Source organism: Hyperolius riggenbachi, chromosome 2 (genome assembly GCF_040937935.1).
Source record: "Hyperolius riggenbachi isolate aHypRig1 chromosome 2, aHypRig1.pri, whole genome shotgun sequence".
In the NCBI taxonomy this organism is placed as follows: Eukaryota; Metazoa; Chordata; class Amphibia; order Anura; family Hyperoliidae; genus Hyperolius; species Hyperolius riggenbachi.
Genome location: NC_090647.1, coordinates 561094965 through 561114085, shown reverse-complemented (window position 1 = coordinate 561114085; position 19121 = coordinate 561094965). Strand labels below are relative to the sequence as shown.

General features: G+C 44.4%; 1 protein-coding gene across 1 annotated transcript in view; it reads right to left on the bottom strand.

The window, feature by feature from the left end:
- The window catches only part of KPNA1 (karyopherin subunit alpha 1), an 89320-nt gene extending 70568 nt beyond the window's left edge, over positions 1 to 18752 (bottom strand). Inside the window, exon 1 of the mRNA XM_068270935.1 lies at positions 18569 to 18752. The gene's annotated coding sequence lies outside the window, so the exon portion shown is untranslated. The remainder of the gene's footprint in view (positions 1 to 18568) is intronic.
- Between the last annotated feature and the right edge of the window lie 369 nt (positions 18753 to 19121).

Sequence of the window (19121 nt, the reverse complement as noted above, 5' to 3'; positions counted from 1 at the left end):
AGTGTACAGCCACGCCTGCGCGAGCTAATAGGGTACAGCTGCTCCAGCGCAGGCCATTAGTGCAAAGCCGCACCTGTGCAGGCCATTAAGGTAGTGTACAGCCACGCCTGCGCAAGCTATTAGGGTACAGCTGCTCCGGTGCAGGCCATTAGTATAGAGCCTTGGCTGTGCAGGCCATTACTGTAAAGCTGTCCCCTCGCAGGCCAATCGCATACAGCTGTGCCTAGGCAGCAGCACATAGCTGCTCGTGGACGACCATCTTCAGGTTAGTGCACAGATGAAGCCGCACAAGCACAGTACAACCACGCTTGTACATGGCAGAACATATCTGACGAGCCCTTGCCGGGTGCATTCAGGTCTGTGAGTGGCAACAGTGGGAGGTGAGGAGAGGAGGACACAAAATCCTCCGGGGTATTCGCAGGCTTTCCAAAACCTTTTCTTGCTTTCACTATAAAAATTAGCAAGGTGTCTCCTCCGGGGACCACAATCCAAAAACATTTTTGCCTTCCTCATAATTTGCCCTACACTGTATTACAGCGTCAGAATATGCTGGTAATATCAAACCCAAAATAATAATTAGACATGTAAGTTGTGAGCCTAGCAAGCAATTGTATTCATGGAAGATATACAGTAAAGAACTGCAGAAAGTCATGTTATATAAAACATCAGAAACTCACAGATAAAAGTATGAAACATTCTACAACTAATACAATACAACTGATAAGAAAAGTTTTTCCTTCTCAAATAAAAGCAGTGTTTCCCTTTAATAAATTAACCAGTGGGCAGCACAAGTCCCAGGCGACAGTACAGCAGAGACAACATAAAGTACTGCAGAGAGAACACTCACATTCTGTGGCCTCCAATCTGCACTGACAACACACCCAGCTTCCCCCATCCCAGAGCATGCAAGGCAGGCCATGTGACCACTCTCCACCAACCAGGGAGTTTGTTTTCCTCTATCGCAGGTCAGAGTGCAAACACAGAGAAGGATAGGAATCCCGCACTGTGCTGGCTGTAATGTTACACTGTCACACAGCACAGCATTCTTGGATAGGACCAGACGCCCCGCTACTGCAGGTCAAGCTATTCAGCTATGCAAACACAAAGTGTAAAGGTTCCTATACAGACGATGTATGTGCAGATCAACCAAGAGACAGATCTCTCTCTGATCAAATCTGATCGGACAGAGATCTGTTGCTTGCCCATACACCACAGGCCGATTCCCAAGCAATTTCATGTTGAAACCGATCCGTATCTGCCACCTTGCCGGCCTGACACTGTCCAGGTCAAGGTGCCCCCCCCCCCTGTGCATTATACATTACCTGTCCGCATCTACCACTGGCTCCGGGCTCCTCCGCCCACACACGCGCCCCAAGTGATTGCCAGATTAACGTGGTCCCATGTGTGATGTCACACATGTATAAGCTGGCAACCACGTAGGGCTCATGAATGGACGAAGGACAGCGCCCAGAGGCAGCAGCGGATGCCTAATGTATTCACGGGGCACCGAGGGGAGCACATTGACCATTAGGAGGGACAGCAACAATTTTGACGCGTTTGCCGCTCGTTCCAATATTGCTCCAATACTGCCGCACACCCAACCGACCACGACGTCCTGTCATCTTGCACAGTGTCCGACCGATTAATGCGACCAATTTTGACCTGATATTGGTTGAATCATTGATCAGGCATGCACTTGGCGGCAGTGATTTTCATCCAATTCGATTATAATAATTGTATCGCCAAGTCGCCTGATGTATAGCTAGCTTAAAATCTGGTACAAACCATGTAATTTTCACTTCGGATGCTTTTCGAGTGAGCGATCAGATCGATATTCAGATCGGACATTGATCGCATAAAGCAGAAAGCTGGCCTACACACGTATGCTATCATTTCAAATTCCGATCAGATTTAAATAGACTTGACTGCACCGGCAATCCGAACGACACATTGCCCGGAATTGCAGTGCCTTGTTCCATTGGGACTCGTTGCACCACACAACTGGCATTGTGAAAGGACCCACTGAAATATAATGGCATCGCGCTTCAACGAGATGATATAGTCTATTGCACCGCAACAGACAGTGTGAAATGAGCTTTAATACCACATGCAAATATAAGCACAATGCAAATGCTGAATAGTAATCAAGGACAGTTGATATCAGTAACAGAACACGATGGACAGGAGACGCAAGCCGCCCAAATCCCAGTACCGGTAGTAATATCATTACATCATCATACACGGTACAGTGTTCTCCCCAGACATTTTTTCCAGCCAGGTGGCATGAAAAAGTAGCCGGGTGGCATGAAAAAGTAGCCGGGTGGGGCGAGATGAGAGAATGCAGGGCCGGTGCTTCTGTGAGCAACTCTGCTTACATCATAGGAGAAGGCGAGCCGATGACAGCCGGGTGGTCACCAAAACTAGCCGGGTGCAGCACCCGCCTAAAAGAGCCTGGGGAGAACACTGTGGTACCTATAGCAAATGCTGAATAATAAAACCAATATCATTAATAACAACCCCAACATAATTACCGTATACATTAAAACCCCACTTATAGTAAACCTTAAAGTGACCTGGCCAAGAAGTCCTACATCAGGATTGGTCATAAACTGTATATGCATACAGGCGCATGGACGGGATCTGGGGAATGAGTTTACGATAAGATTCTATGGCATTATATAAATTAATATAGGTTTATGCCCTGCATGCATAAAAGTAAAAAAAAAAATGCCAAAGAAATGTCACCTCTTTATTGAACCAGTGTAGACTATGATGACAGCAAATGAAACGAGGAATTAGTGATTGCCCTGCTGTATACAGGTGACACTCGGAAAATAAGAATATTGTGCAAAAGCGCTTTTATTTCAGGAATTCAACTTAAAGAGACACTGAAGCGAAAAAAAATATATGATATAATGAATTGGTTGTGTACTATGAATAATTACTAGAAGATTAGCAGCAAAGAAAATATTCTCATACTTTTATTTTCAGGTATATAGTGTTTTTTCTAACATTGCATCATTCTATAATATGTGCAGATTACACAACACTCAGCATTCAAAATGAGTCTTTCAGAGCAGTCTGTGAACTAATGACCTCTCCTCTGCCAGAGGAAAAGTAAACAGTTCAATTACAGTTGAGATAATAAAAGTCAGATAACAGCCCTCTCCATGACCAAGTTGGTAGGAGAGCTTAATAGCTTTTTTGCATAGAGATAACAACTGGAGTTTCTCAACTCTTCCTGTACTGGAAACAATTACACTGATGTATCTGATCTTAATGTTTTATTTCTTAGCTGTACTACACATACAAATCATAATATCATCATTTTTTTTTCGCTTCAGTGTCTCTTTAAAAGGTGAAACTAATGTATGAAATAGACTCATTACATGCAAAGTAAAATATTTCAAGCATTTGTTATAATTTTGCTTAGGCCCCATTCACACTAGAGCGTTTTGCCGCGATTTTGCTCAAATGCTAGCGCTTTTTAAAAGCGCTAGTGTAATGAAACTGTATGGGCACTTTCTTACTTGGGCAATTTGTGGTAATCACCGCAAATCGCCCAAAACGCAAACACGTCGCCTGCACCATTTTCAGGCGATTTCCCGGCGATCGCGTTTCGGTGCTATAGAAGCGGTAAACGCAATCACGGAAAAATCGCCGCAGTGTTCAGTGATTTTTTCCGCGTGAAATCACGGAAAAATCCCTCCGGCAAAACGCTGGCAAAAACCGCAGGTGTTTTGCGTTTGTAAGTGTGAATGTGGCCTTACAGCTTATGAGAAACTCAAAATCTCAGCCCTTTAGGACTCATACAGACATCAGACTATAGTCTTTGGAAAATGAAAGATCACAGACCAATCTTACCACCCTTCCTGTAGTATAAGAGCCATACTCTACACCGTCTATTCTATGGAGCTGAACTCCACATCAGAAAATAATCTTTGCAAGATGCTGCACACACAGATGCTGTACAGACACAAAATATCAGTATCTGCAAAAGATCTGTTCCTGCCAAAGATCCATTCCTGCAAATTGCAATGATAGTCTATGAGATGTGCAGATCATCATACACACATGATTTAACTCAAGCAATCATCCACAGATCTGAAAAACCATCCTGGTGGATCTGATCTGCAGATGTATGTCCGTTAGACAAGGTGTGTATGATGATCTGCAGATATCATAGACTATGAATGCATTTTGCAGGAACAGATCTTTTGCAGGAACAGATCTTTTGCAGATACTGATCTGTTGCATGTGTACAGCATCTGTGTGTGCAGCATCTTGCAAAGATTTCTGTCTGATGGGGAGTTCATCTCTATAGAATACACTGTGAAGGTATGGCTCTCATACTACATGGAAGGGGGTAAAACTGGTCTGAGGTCTTTCATGTTCCAAAGACTATGGTCTGATGTGTGTATGTGGCCTTAGAATATTGTGAAAAGGTTCAGTATTCTAGGATCAGAGTGTCCGACTCTAATCAGCTAATTGATCCCAAACCACCTGCAAAGGGTTCCAATTTCATGTATTAGTTTCACCTTTTATGTTTAATCACTAAAATAAATGGACTTTTGCATGATATTCACATTTCTCGAAATTTCACCTGTACACTGTATATTCACTACAGCAGGCTGTTCTGCTACACAATAGTGTTCTGTTAAGGGGCCCATACACTGGGCGATTTCAGCCATCGATCAGCTGCAAATTGATGCACGATTGCACTGGCCAAGCGATCGATTTCCGGCAATTTCGATCAATTTGATCTTTCTGACAGGATGGAAAATCCAGGTCGATCTGCAGCTGAGAGCAGATCAATGGCCCATAGAGTTGCATTGGATCTAATTGTGCAATCATGCATTTAGATCGATTTTCAATAGATTTCATTCTGTAAGCTACTGGAAATCTGTTCCTAGTGTGTGGTACACAGATAGATGTCAGATGCCTGTCAGGTGGAATCTGATGGTCGAATCTGATACAAATCTATCAGTGTATGGCCACCTTTATTACCAGGGCTGTGAAGTCAGTACAAAAATCATCCGACTCCAACCGACTTAGTCTAAAGGTGCCCATACACTCGTCAGATTGGCAGCAGATAGATAAGAAATGCATCTGATGATCTATCTGATGCGTTTTTAGAACATTTTTTACCAGGATAGAATTCCAATAGATTTCAGTTTGAAATCTATTGAAATTCGATCTGATGGCATTTTTTTGCCATCAGATTTCCATTAAAGGAAAGGTTCAGGGAGGGTGGGTAAAAAAATCAAAATCAATTTCCACTTACCTGGGGCTTCCTCCAGCCCGTGGCAGGCAGGAGGTGCCCTCGCCGCCGCTCCGCAGGCTCCCGGTGGTCTCCGGTGGCGCGCCCGACCTGGCCAGGCCGGCTGCCAGGTCGGGCTCTTCTGCGCTCCAAGGCCCGGAACTTCTGCGTCCCACGCCGGCGCTCTGACGTCATCGGTCGTCCTCCGGGCTCTACTGCGCAGGCGCAGAACTACTGCGCATGCGCAGTAGAGCCCGGAGGACGTCCGATGACGTCAGAGCGCCGGCGTGGGACGCAGAAGTTCCGGGCCTTGGAGCGCAGAAGAGCCCGACCTGGCAGCCGGCCTGGCCAGGTCGGGCGCGCCACCGGAGACCACCGGGAGCCTGCGGAGCGGCGGCGAGGGCACCTCCTGCCTGCCACGGGCTGGAGGAAGCCCCAGGTAAGTGGAAATTGATTTTGATTTTTTACCCACCCTCCCTTAACCTTCCCTTTAAGGCCAATGCAAACTTAGTTTTCAGGAGCAGTGGGTCATTAACCATCACAATGAAGACAAAGAAACACTGGGAATTTCTAAGTATAGGATTCTTACTATACATTCATGTGTTTATATCATCCCATCAGTTAAATATAGAGATTACAAGATATGTAAATCATTACACTGTTCTGTAATCTCCCCAAAGATGCTGCATGCATCGCGTTCGCGATTGATCGAAATCACAAATGCTGCAGTGTGAATGCATCCATAGGGATACATTAGTAGCAGCGCTTTGCTGATCACCGGCGATCAGCAAAGCATGAAAAAGCGCCCCAGTGTGAACCTGCCCCAATAACTGTTTGGGGAATGAGATTGCACGAGAGTTATACCGATTCAGCACTGAATACTTCTCCTATACAGGTTACAAATAAAGAGTAAATAAGGCATAATAGGACAATACATATCCCTTATGTTGTGTGCAGCTAGGGGAGACAAGCTGAGCATAATAATATGTACAGCAGAGTCCCCACTATCCGGCTCCAGCAGGGATCGCCTGATGCCGAATACATGTGCCAGATATCCCTAAAAAGCACTAACCTCCCCCCCAAAACCTCCAGCGATGTCCTGCAGCCTTCCTCTAACTCCTAGCGGCTATCTTCTCCCGTGCACAGAAGACGGAGTGTCACCTGACCCGCATCAAGTCACGTGACATGCCAGGAGCAAGAGGAAGGCTGCAAGATATTGCTGGAGGCTTGGTGAGTATTGAAAGGACAACTGTAGCGAGAGGGATATGGAGGTTGCCATATTTATTTCCTTTTAAGCAATACCAGTTACCTGGCTGTCCTGCTGATGCTTTGCCTGGTACACACCATGCAATTTCCTGTCAGATAGATGAGTCAAATAGATAATTTCCAGCAGATCGGACTTAATCTCAGATAGTTTTTCTGATCGATTTGCATATAAATGTTTAGAAAATCGATCAGAAAACGATCGGATTTCCAATTGGATCTGTCAGAAATTATCTATCGACCCATCTATCTGATGGGAAATTGCATGGCATGTACGAGACATAATACTTTTAGCCATAGACCCTGCACAAGCATGCAGCATATCAGGTGTTTCTGACATTATTGTCAGATCTGACAAGATTAGCTGCATGCTTGTTTCTAGTGTGATTCAGATACTACTACAGCCAAGTAGATCAGCAGGGCTGCCAGGCAACTGGTATTATTTAAAAGGAAATAAATATGGCAGCCTCCACATTCTTCTCACTACAGTTGTCCAGTAAAAGCTGCAAACAACCCAAAAACCAAAGTCCCCGTTATCCCTCAGGGATGCCAGTTAGTTGAGATTTCCAGTTGCCTACAATTCAGATAATGGGAATTTGCTGTACCATACAAACAGCACAGAGACACGAGGGGCAAGTCATGATCGGTACATATAAACATCTCTCATGACCAATAACTTTATAGATAGCAGGGTGACAGCCTCCACTTATTATCCCGGCCAGGACCACGTCTGGGTTATCTCCCCCCCCCCAAAAAAAAACAACCACATACTAGCTCATAAATTAGCATCCACTAAACCAGGGGTAGGGAACCTATGGCTCGGGAGCAGATGTGGCTCTGTGATGACTACATCTGGCTCACAGACAAATCAGTAGGGGTGATTCACTAAGCTACATTGCTCAAGAAGCGCAGCTTAGTGTGGCAGCGCAAGTAACATGTTCAAAGTAGGCACATTACTGCTGTAGCACCACTAACTTACTCGCGCTACCCCCAAAATGAACGGCCGCTCCAATTGTCCCACTCTGCACCCTGTGAGGTCCAGTGACTTTGTAGGATGAGATCCCCGCACTTTGATTGGGCCAATAGGCTGCCTGTCACTTGACAGGTAGCCTATTGGACCGAAGTGCGGGGATCTCGTCCTACAAAGTGAATCAACCCAAAGTGAATCAAGTCAGCTAGCTAATTGTACAAGCTGTTAGGGCTCTTTTCCACTATGAAATGCGATCGCGATTCCGATCGCGATCGCGATCCAATTTCCACCATGCGATTGCGATTGAGCTACTATACTCATTATAGTCCAGCTCAATCGCATACAAAACGCGGCAGGACAACGATTGCGCTTTGACCAAAATCGCATCGCAATCGGATCGCACTAATGGAAATTGCTGCTGCAGTTTCCATTAGTTTAATGTACCTTGCGATTTGCAATCAGAAGCAAATCGCAAATCGCAGGCTAGTGGAAAAAGGCCCTTAGTCGTTATTTCTCTCTCTGGCCCTCGAGGAAATTGCATTGCTAAAACCCAAGAGAAGCTGAAGATGTGTCTGACACTGCTGCTGCCTGGCGGATCAACTGTATACAGATCACCATGGCAACAGGGACGTGAAAAGTGAGCCCTACTGTCCCAGTTTTGAACATATTTTATGGCTCTCACAAAATTACATTTTAAAATATGTGGCGCTTATGGCTCTCTCAGCCAAAAAGGTTCCTGACCCTTGCACTAAAACACTCACCCCAGCCTGAGAGGGGGGCACAGTAGGCTGTGACTATGGTAGGGACATTAGAAGGTGCACCCCTAAGCAACATACCCGCAGTGTTCTCCCCAGAATGTTTTGGGCTTGGGGAGAACACTGCTGCAGCAGGAAAGAAATGTAGCCCAAAATGACCTTTCATTATTACAGAGGACAACCTGCTGGCTACATTCAAGCTGTTTGGTCCATTCCATTCTATGGTGGGGGGGATGTAGGGGACAAGCAGCACTACAATTGTTGACAAAGTGGTATCCTCCAACTGGGTGGCAGAGGGACCAATGTCACACTCGCACTGACTTTGGCTTTTTCAAAACAGCCAGGAATAATTGAATAAAACAAAAAAATGAAAATCCAGCTGATGTATTTAGATATCTTGACATGAATCAGAGTAGCTTTACAGTACAATCTATGGAGGTATAAAGTGCCCATTCAAGTGCTGCATATTCTGGGCAGATTCAATCATTGTGATCGAATCTGCCGCAATGTGGCTACACGATTGTCACAATTTTAAGACCAAAATGAATGAGGTCGGCCGGAAATATCTCACTCATAAAGGGGCAGCTAGGTGCGCGGTTATAGTAGCATTCAATTTTGGGACAACTTGACAGACACCGGTCTCCATCTAAAATGTGCAACCCCCCCCCCCAGGGGTTACCTGCACCCCGTGACCCGATAGAGCATACAGTGTTCTCCGCAGAATTTTTTTCCAGCCGGGTGGCATGAAAAGTTAGCCGGTTGGGGCGAGATGAGAGAATACAGGGCCGGTGCTTCTGTGAGCAACTATGCTTACAGCATAGGAAGAGGTGAGCCGATGACAGCCTGGTGCTCATCAAAACTAGCCGGGTGCAGCACTCACCTAAAAGAGCCTCGGGAGAACACTGAGCATACATTACATGACCCTGTACATGCCGTCGCATCACAGAGTACAGGGATAGAGAGGACACAGGCGTGTGCTGGTGGACATGCGAGCTTAAAAAGTGGACCTGAACGCTTGCACAGGACTGAAGAAATACGTAGAGAAATGCACCCTGTATGTATTTACAACCTCTTTAATTCCCCCTCATTTGTGCCTAATCACAAGTTGTAATCTGATCTCTACCCTGTGTCACATGATTGCCTATGGCAGAGATGGCAGATAAGCTCATTTGAAAGCATAGGCTGTCATTATGTCTGCTTCCATGAATCAGGAAGTAGAAACCAGGGCTGTGGAGTCGGAGTCGTGGAGTCGGGCAATTTTTGGTGCCTGGAGTCAGAGTCGGGAAAAAATGCACCGACTCCGACTCCTAATGAATTTGTAACTGTAATTAAAATAGAAAATATGATAAAATGTTCTATTTCTCAGATAAAAGTCATTAAAAATAATGTATATATACACTATATATACAGTAATAGCTGTGCTCAGTCCACAAAAATGAAATAAACCAATCAAAATGAGTTACTTGTGCTGCTTCAATAAAGCAGTCCCCGTATTTTTAAGGTCAGATATACATATCTGATTGTGACTGTATATATGATGTGTACACAGGAATCTCTTATATATATACTAAATAACATCTATGCTGTAAGAATAAAGCCTGATGTGTAGCTGTGTCACTAATAGAGATGGTCAATGAGATGGAAATAATTCTGCATTGATGCTGATTTATGCAAATGTATGCACTCCCTTTGCTGATGAAATCAAATAATTTGATATGTTATTAAAATTTGGTTTGGTGACTACAAATTAAAGGTAAACTGAGACGGATGAAAAGTAAAGTTTTATACATACCTGGGGCTTCCTCCAGCCTTCTTCAGGCTAATCAGTCCCTCACTGTCTTCCACCACCCGGATCTTCTGCTATGAGTCCTGGTAATTCAGCCAGTCAGCGCTGTCCGGCCACATGCCGCTCCCACAGCCAGGAACATTCTGCACCTGCGCAATAGTGCTGCACAGGTGTAGTATGCTCCTGGCGGCGGAGTGTGTGCATGCGCACTACGCCTGACTGGCTCAAGTACCTGGACTCATAGCAGAAGATCCAGGTGGTGGAGGAGGACAACGAGGGACTGATTATCCTGAAGGCGGCTGGAGGAAGCCCCAGGTATGTATAAAACTTTAATTTCATCTGTCTCAGGTTTACTTTGTTACACAGTAGTACTATACTCTACATATGCACTCCCCACAGAGCTGCAGGGAATCCACTGAGAATGCTGTGCACATTGAACAGAGAGGTGTTGTCTGTTTACAATCTCCTCATTCCCCTGCAGAGTACCTGCACATCATTCTTACATGTACCCACACTTACATTGCCTAGGGCCTGATAGATGTTCTTTGTTCCGGTTTGTACCTTTTACAAGTACTCTTACCAAGGACTAGTTTTAGTCTAAAGGGAATAAATATAGTAGTCTACATATCCTTCTCACTTCAGTTGTCTTGTAAAATTCCTAAGCGTTGGCAGTTAAGAGACGAATTTCATGTTACATACTTTTAATCAACAAAATTGTAATATGCAAATTAGAGGAGTCGGAGTCGTGGAGTCGGAGTCGGTGGAATCCTAAACTGAGGAGTCGGAGTCTGTGGATTTTTGGACCGACTCCACAGCCCTGGTAGAAACGGTGCAGATTTATGGGGGTTAGGGGGAGTCTGTATGGCTGATATTGCTGTGAAACCCCTCCCACAGTGTGATGTCATCACAATGGTCTTGACAGTTTACTGTGCAGGCTTGTTGCATTGTGGCAATTATCTGTTTACAACTGCCAATCTCGCTCTGCGGAATGTTCGCTTACTGAGAGTTCTATGCACAGACAAACTGACAGGACTAATGCTGGGTTCACACAATGCAGTGTTCTGACAGATTTACTGTCAGATCCATTATTTCCAACACGTCCGATCTGATTCTAACGATTTTTCATAGAAGTGAAATTCGATTAAAAAAAAGAAAAAAAATTGATCAGCAAGTTGAAAATAATCGATCTGACAGTAAATCTGTCAAAAGATTGCATGGTGTACACAGCATAATTTCCTGTCAGATTTCGGGTCAAATCTATAATTTCCGACAGGTCTGATCTGATTTCCGATCGTTTTTCAGATCAATTTTGTACAGACGTCATCAGAATATCGATTAAAAAGGACCTGTCGTACATGATCTATTCGACCTGAAAACTAACGGGAAATTGCATGGTGTGTACCAGGCATAAAGATATTGCCACCTGTGATAAATGTCAGATTGTAAATCAGGTGAGGAAAGATTTTGCAACGGGCAAACACTGACTAAATCATTTATACATCATTATTGTAAAAAAAAAAATAAAAAAAATTATTGTATTCATTACATTTTTTTCACTTAACCCATTCAGGTTCCGTCGTTTTCACTTGAAAAATGTTCACCTCCCATTCATTAGCCTATAACTTTATCACTACTTATCACAATGAACTGATCTATATCTTGTTTTTTCCCGCCACCAATTAGGCTTTCTTTGGGGGGTACATTTTGCTAAGAGCCACTTTACTGTAAATGCATTTTAACAGGAAGAATAAGAAAAAAACGGAAAAAATCATTATTTCTCAGTTTTCAGCCATTATAGTTTTAAAATAATACATGCCTCCATAATTAAAACTCACGTATTGTATTTGCCCATATGTCCCGGTTATTACACCATTAAAATTATGTCCCTATCACAATGTATGGCGACAATATTTTATTTGGAAATAAAGGTGCATTTTTTCCGTTTTGCATCCATCACTATTTACAAGTTTAAAATAAAAAAAAAAAAAATATAGAAATATTTCACCTTTACATTGATATTTAAAAAGTTTAGACCCTTAGGTAAATATTTACATGTTTTTTTTTTTATTGTAATTTTTTTTATATTAAACATTTTATGTGGGTATTTTTGGGAGGGTGGGATGTAAAGTATAGATTTATAATGTAATTGTATGTTATGTTTAATTTTTTTTTTAATTTTAGTTGTAGTTTTACTTTTTGGCCACAAGATGGCGGCCATGAGTTTGTTTACATGACGTCACTCTAAGCGTAACACACGCTTAGAGTGACTCATCGGGGAGGGAACGGCCAGAAAAAGCACAGCTTCCGAGAGAAGCTGTCGCTTTTTCAGCGGGGGAGAGGAATCAGTGATCGGGCACCATAGCCCGATACACTGATTGCCTGGCTACCGAATCCGCGGCCGGGAGTGCGCGTGCGCGACCGGCCGCGGGAGTGCGCGGTAGCGCGCATGGTTCCTGGACGTAGTTTCTACGTCCAGGAACCAAAACAGGTTAAAGAGAAACTCCAACCAAGAATTGAACTTTATCCCAATCAGTAGCTGATACCCCCTTTTACATGAGAAATCTATTCCTTTTCACAAACAGACCATCAGGGGGCGCTGTATGACTGATTTTGTGTTGTACCCCTCCCACAAGAAGCTCTGGGACCGTGGTACTTTTGGCAGTTTGTTACAATGTAACAAGTTCACAGACAGGAAATAGCTGCCAAAACAGCTAGCAGCAGCTACATAACCTGCCCACAGTAAAAATATCACCATGTAATAAATGTCAGAATGTAAATCGGGGAGAGGAAAGATTTTTCAATGAGCAAACACTGACTAAATCATTTATACATAATTATTGTAAAAATGAAGCACTTTATTACATTATTTTCACTGGAGTTCCTCTTTAAGTTCCTCTTTAAAAGATAATTGTAGCGAGAGACACGTGGAGGCTGCAATATTTATTTCCTTTTAAACAATACCAGCCCTGCTGCTCTATTTGGCTGCAGTAGTGTCTGAATCACACCAGGAACAAGCATGCAGCTAGTCTTGTCAGATCTGACAATAATGTCACACCCGACCAAAGGTAGTTAAGGGCCTGTACACACTGCTGCACTTGCGCTGCTGTGCTTTTAAAATGGCATGTGATTTTTAAAATCGCAAAGCCTTCATGAAAATAGAAAAAAAAAAATGCATCGCTCAGTGTGTACAGGTCTTAACGGTTTTCATGTATTTTCCAATGACCTTGCGATTAAAAAACACGTGATTTTAAAAGCGCAGCAGTGTGTACAGGCCCTTACTTGCCTGGAGCTCCTTGTAGCACCCTGCAGTCATGCAGTGACCGTGCTGTCCTTGTGAGACCCTCTGCTCAGTAGCAGCGACCCCTGCAAAGCTAGCCAGCCACACACCCCCTCGTCGCACCTCCATGCATGGCAGCATCCTGTGCATGCTCAGTACGGGAATCACTGCTGCGCATGCACAGAACACTCCTGTAAACGTGAGCACAACCAGGGTGTGCGGCTCAGGGCCACGCATGTACAGTAGCCCCCAACTGGCCGCGAACAGCCAATTTTGAGGGGTTTGCCGCTGATGACTGGAGCGACGCAGAAGGACAGCGCGGGCACAAAATGACTGCAGGGGGATGCAAGAAGCTCCAGGGAGGTTAAACTGTTTTTTTCCCACTTAAAGAGAAACTCCAACCTAGAATTGAACTTTATCCCAATCAGTAGCTGATACCCCCTTTTACATGAGAAATATAATGCTTTTCACAAACAGACCATCAGGGGGCGCTGTATGACTGATTTTGTGCTGAAACCCCTCCCGCAAGAAGCTCTGGGACCGCGGTACTCTGGGCAAACTGCCACAATGTAACAAGGTTCACAGACAGGAATTAGCTGTTTACAGCTGTCTCTAACAGCCAAAACAGCTAGGAGCAGCTACATAACCTGCCCACAGTAAAAAATGTCACCATGTAATAAATGTCAGAATGTAAATCGGGGAGAGGAAAGATTTTACAATGAGCAAACACTGACTAAATCATTTATACATAATTATTGTAAAAAAAATGTTTATAACATTATTTTCACTGGAGTTCCTCTTTAAAGTGGACCAGAACTCAGAACATCCTCTCTGCTCTAAAAGATACTCAACAGCATAATAACCTTTGAACAAAAAACATTTCTTTGCTACAGCTGATACAAATCCTAAAATAAATCTCAGTTTTTACTTCTTGATTAACCAGCCTGGCGGTATGGACGAGCTCAGCTCGTCCATTACCGCCGGAGGCTGCCGCTCAGGCCCTGCTGGGACAATTTTTGTCAAATAAAAAGGTGCAGCCGCAGCGTGCAGCGGCGAAAGAGGGTCCCTCCAGCCGCCCAAGCCCAGAGCAGCCGGAGCAAATAGTTCCGGCCAGCGCTAAGAGCTGGATCGGAGGCGGCTGACGTCAGGACGTCGGCTGACGTCACTTCGCTCGAAAGCAAAACAAGAGAGGCCGCCCATCGCGGCCTTTCTTGTTACTTCTGATCGCCTCCGGCGATCAGAAGTACGCGACAGGAGCGCCCCCTAGTGGGCTTTCATGCAGCCAACTTGTAGTTGGCTGCATACGATAGTTTTTTTTTTTTTATTAATAAAAAGAAAACTAACGTCCGGTCGCCAGCCTAACGATCTTAATAGAACGCCAGGCTGGTTAATGGAAGCAGACATATTGTTTACAGCCTGTACTTTCAAATGGGCTGATCTGCCACAGGGGATCAAATTACAACTAGTGATTAGACGGTACATATCCTCACTAATTTCCAGATGATACAAACCCAATCGCAAGCTCAGATCTGCACATGATCTTCTGTTGTCCTCTAGAATTACATCCTCACATTCACGTTTAGAAGATTTTGCACGCGCTTTACCCTTCCTCTGGAATCCCCTCCCACAACACATCCGTCACTCACCAACCTTTGTTACCTTTAACCACTTCGCCATATCTGGACGCATATATCCGTCCAGATAGGCAGTGGTGCTGCAGCCGTGTGGTGCGCGCGATCGGGCGCGCGCCCCCGCTGCCTCCCGCTGCCCCCCCGATCAGTGAATTGGAATATAATTCCCATTCACCGATCCAAGTCCCCGGCAGAAATACCGACGCTTTCTCATCAGAGAGCGTGGTATTTCTGCCCCCAGGAAACAACTTCTCTTCATTTTAGTTCCTAGATGCGACATCGTTCGCATCTAGGAACTTTTTGAATGTGGCCATCTTGTGGCCAAATAGTAAACTGCACCCACATACCTGTATTGAATAAAAAATACATTATTTTACATCTAAAATTGGCTATTTACCTCCCAAACTAAAATTACCCAAATACATTTTTGTATTAAAAAAAATAATAAAAAAAATTACAATTAAAAAAAAAAAAACTACATAAATAGTTACCTAAGGGTCTGAACTTTTTAAATATACATGTCAAGAGAGTATCTTATTACATTTTTTAAAATTATAAGCTTGTAAATAGTGATCGACGCAAATTGAAAAAATGCACCTTTATTTCTAAATAAAATATCGGCGCCATAAATTGTGATAGGGACGTAATTTAAATGGTGTAATAAGCGGGACAAATGGGCACATAAAATACATGGGTTTTAATTACTGTAGCATGTATTAATTTTAAACTATAATGGCTAAAAACTGAGAAATAATGTTTTTTTTCCATTTCTATCTTAATCTTCCTGTTAAAATGTATTTACAGTAAAGTGGCTCTTAGCAAAATGTACTACCTAAAGAAAGCCTAATTAGTGGCGGAAAAAACGAGATATAGATCAATTAATTTTGATAAGTAGCGATAAAGTTATTAGCGAATGAATGGGAGGTGAACATTGCTTGGATGCATAAGATTTTCGAAGCTGTAGGCTGAAGTGGTTAAACACTCTCTAAAACCTCATTTGTTCCGACAAGCATATGAGCTACCTTAAGCCTCTTTCCTTTGTCCTGAGACCAAATTGCACTCCTACAAGGTATCCTAAAACACACAGCCTCTATATATTTGTTGCATACTACCCTTCCTCTTGTTTCCCCCATTCCCTTTAGATTGTAAGCTCGCAAGGGCAGGCCTCTCTCCCCCTTTTGTGTCTTGGAAATCATTATACATTTTATTTATCATGTTACTTTTATCACTGTCATTACCAATTCTATATTTTGTATCATTTTTGTCACTAATTATGCATCTTGTATTTTGGTGTACATCATTGTCTATTGTATTATTATGTACCCCATGTTTGTTTCTTACTTTGTACAGCGCCACAGAATATGTTGGCGCTTTATAAATCAATAATAACAATAAATAGACACAAATGAGGGGGGAATTACACATTCTAAACTCTGTTAAGTATATACAGGGTGCATTTCTGTTATGTTCTCATTGTGTCCTGTGCAAGAGTTCAGGTTCACTTTAAGTAACCCTTTAAAGAGACACTGAAACGAAAAAAAATATATGATATAGTGAATTGGTTGTGTACTATGAATAATTACTAGAAGAATAGCAGCAAAGAAAATATTCTCGTATTTTTATTTTCAGGTATACAGTGTTTTTTCTAACATTGCATCATTCTATAATATGTGCAGATTACACAACACTCAGCATTCAAAATGAGTCTTTCAGAGCAGTCTGTGAACTAATGATCCTCTCCTCTGGCAGAGAAAAAGACATTTGTTTACTTACAGTTGAGATAATAAAAGTCAGATAACAGCCCTCTCCACGACTTTGAAAGTCGTAGAGCTTATGGCTTTTTTGCATAGAGATAACAACTAGAGTTTCTTAACTCTTCCTGTACTGGAAACAATTAGACTGATATATCTGATCTTAATGTTTTATTTCTTAGCTGTACTACACATACAAATCATAATATCATCATTTTTTTTTCGCTTCAGTGTCTCTTTAAGTGTATGAGATGACTCCATGACCTATAAATGCTGCAGAGGAGGCACAGTGGAGGGTACAAATCACCTGTATGTGTATAGCTAATAATGTACACAATATCCTATACAGCTGGATAGTGTATCGGTAAGGTTGCTGCCTTTGATGTGGGATGTAAGCCTTTGACCAGGGTATGAATCCCAACTCAAGCCAATACATAAAACAGTAAGGAGTCTTTGGCCAAGGAGAGCTGGAGCCCTGAAGTGCTTTGAATCCGCCCGGAGAAACGTGCAATATAAATACTCAGTGTCCTGTTCATGCAGCCAGGATAGTCAGCTGCACATAAATTATGAGGTCACATATTTCCCTGTGGGGGTGACAGTGATTGAGGGGACAGTATATCCTTCTGTACAGCTGGGGGAGGGGGTCTGAAGGAAAAGGTAAATAATAACAGGACATATGCTGTATATACACACAGGCACAAGATATTACATGCTGATGGGGGGGGGGGGGGGGTGTTGTGAGGGTCTCCCGTGCTGTACGGCTGATGGGGGTCTGAGGGTCTCCCCTGTGTTGATCAGCTGATGGGGGGGGGGGGGTCAGAGGGGCTCCCCTGTGTTAATCAGCTGATGGGGGGGTCAGAGGGGCTCCCCTGTGTTAATCAGCTGATGGGGGGGTCAGAGGGGCTCCCCTGTGTTAATCAGCTGATGGGGGGGTCAGAGGGTCTCCCCTGTGCTGTACGGCTGATGGGGGGGGGGTGAGGGGCTCCCCTGTGTTAATCACCTGATGGGGGGGTCTGAGGGGTTCCCCTGTGTTGATCAGCTGATGGGGGGGTCTGAGGGGCTTCCCTGTGCTGTACAGCTGATGGGGGGGGGGGTCTCCCCTGCACTGATTGGGGGTGTCTGGGGGTCTCCCCTGTGCTGTACAGCTGATGGGGGAGTGCACTGTTGGTCTCCCCATGTTGATCAGCTGATAGGGGGTCTGAGGGTCTCTCCTGCATTAATCAGCTGATGGAGGGTCTCTCCTGCATTGATCAGCTGATGAGGGAATCTGAGTCTCACCTGCATTAGGCCTCTTGCACACTGCAAGCGATTCCGATTCAGATTCCGCTTTTTAATCAGTTTTTACATCCGATTCAGATTCCGATTTGCAGTTTGCTCCCTGCACACTGCAAATCGGAATCTGAATCGGATGTAAAAACTGATTAAAAAGCGGAATCTGAATCGGAATCGCGTGCAGTGTGCAAGAGGCCTTAATCAGCTGATAAGGAGTCTGAAGTTCTCCCCTGTGTTGATCAGCTGATGGGGGGTCTCCCCTGTTCTGTACAGGTGATGGGGGAGTGCACTGTTGGGTCTCCCCTGCACTGATCAGCTGATTGGGGGTGTCTGGGGGTCTCCCCTGCATTGATCAGCTGATTGGGGGTGTCTGGGGGGGGGGGGGGTCTCCCCTGCACTGATCAGCTGATGAAGGGTCTCCCCAGCGCTGTACCCGGTCCTGTGTCGGAGGGTGGATGATATATGCACGGATACAGCCGCACTGGTGATATGGGGTCTCCCCGGTACACACGGGGCCGCCATGTTAGGTGGGTCACACATCCAATATATACACACAGTGATAGGTCGCCCCCTCCCCCCGGGAATAGCTCCGCCTCCTCTCACCTGGCTGGCTTTGCTCGGTGTGTCCCCGCAGTGCTGTCCGTGTGGCCGGTGTGTCGCTGTCCCCCGTTGTCCTCTCCGCTGCCGGTCACAGGCCCTCCTTGCCGCCGCAGCCGGTATTCGTCCTGCGTGTGAAGACACTGCGCATGCGCACTCCGCGTCTCCCGTCGACGCTTCTGGTAAAGGGATCGCCTGATGACAGGCTGCGTGACGCGAGGAGGAGCTGACCCCGCCCGGGACCCGTACTGGCGGCCATCTTACTACTCCCACACTAGTGGCCATGTTACCACACCCAGCCAGGGAATAATACGCACAAGAACCTGATCCCTGCCTCCTGATAGCGGAGCAGCGCAGGGAATCAGAGCCAATACACAGAGTATTCATGTGTTTGGGACACCTGTCCCTCATTTGTCCCTTTTTCAGGACTGATGTACAGATCTACTAAATATAGTCATTTTTCTACTAAAATAAATGTGTTTAATTGATTCTAAACTGTATTCTCATCCTTCAAATTGATATATTTCTTATTTTTAAATGTTAAAAGACAACTGTAAGG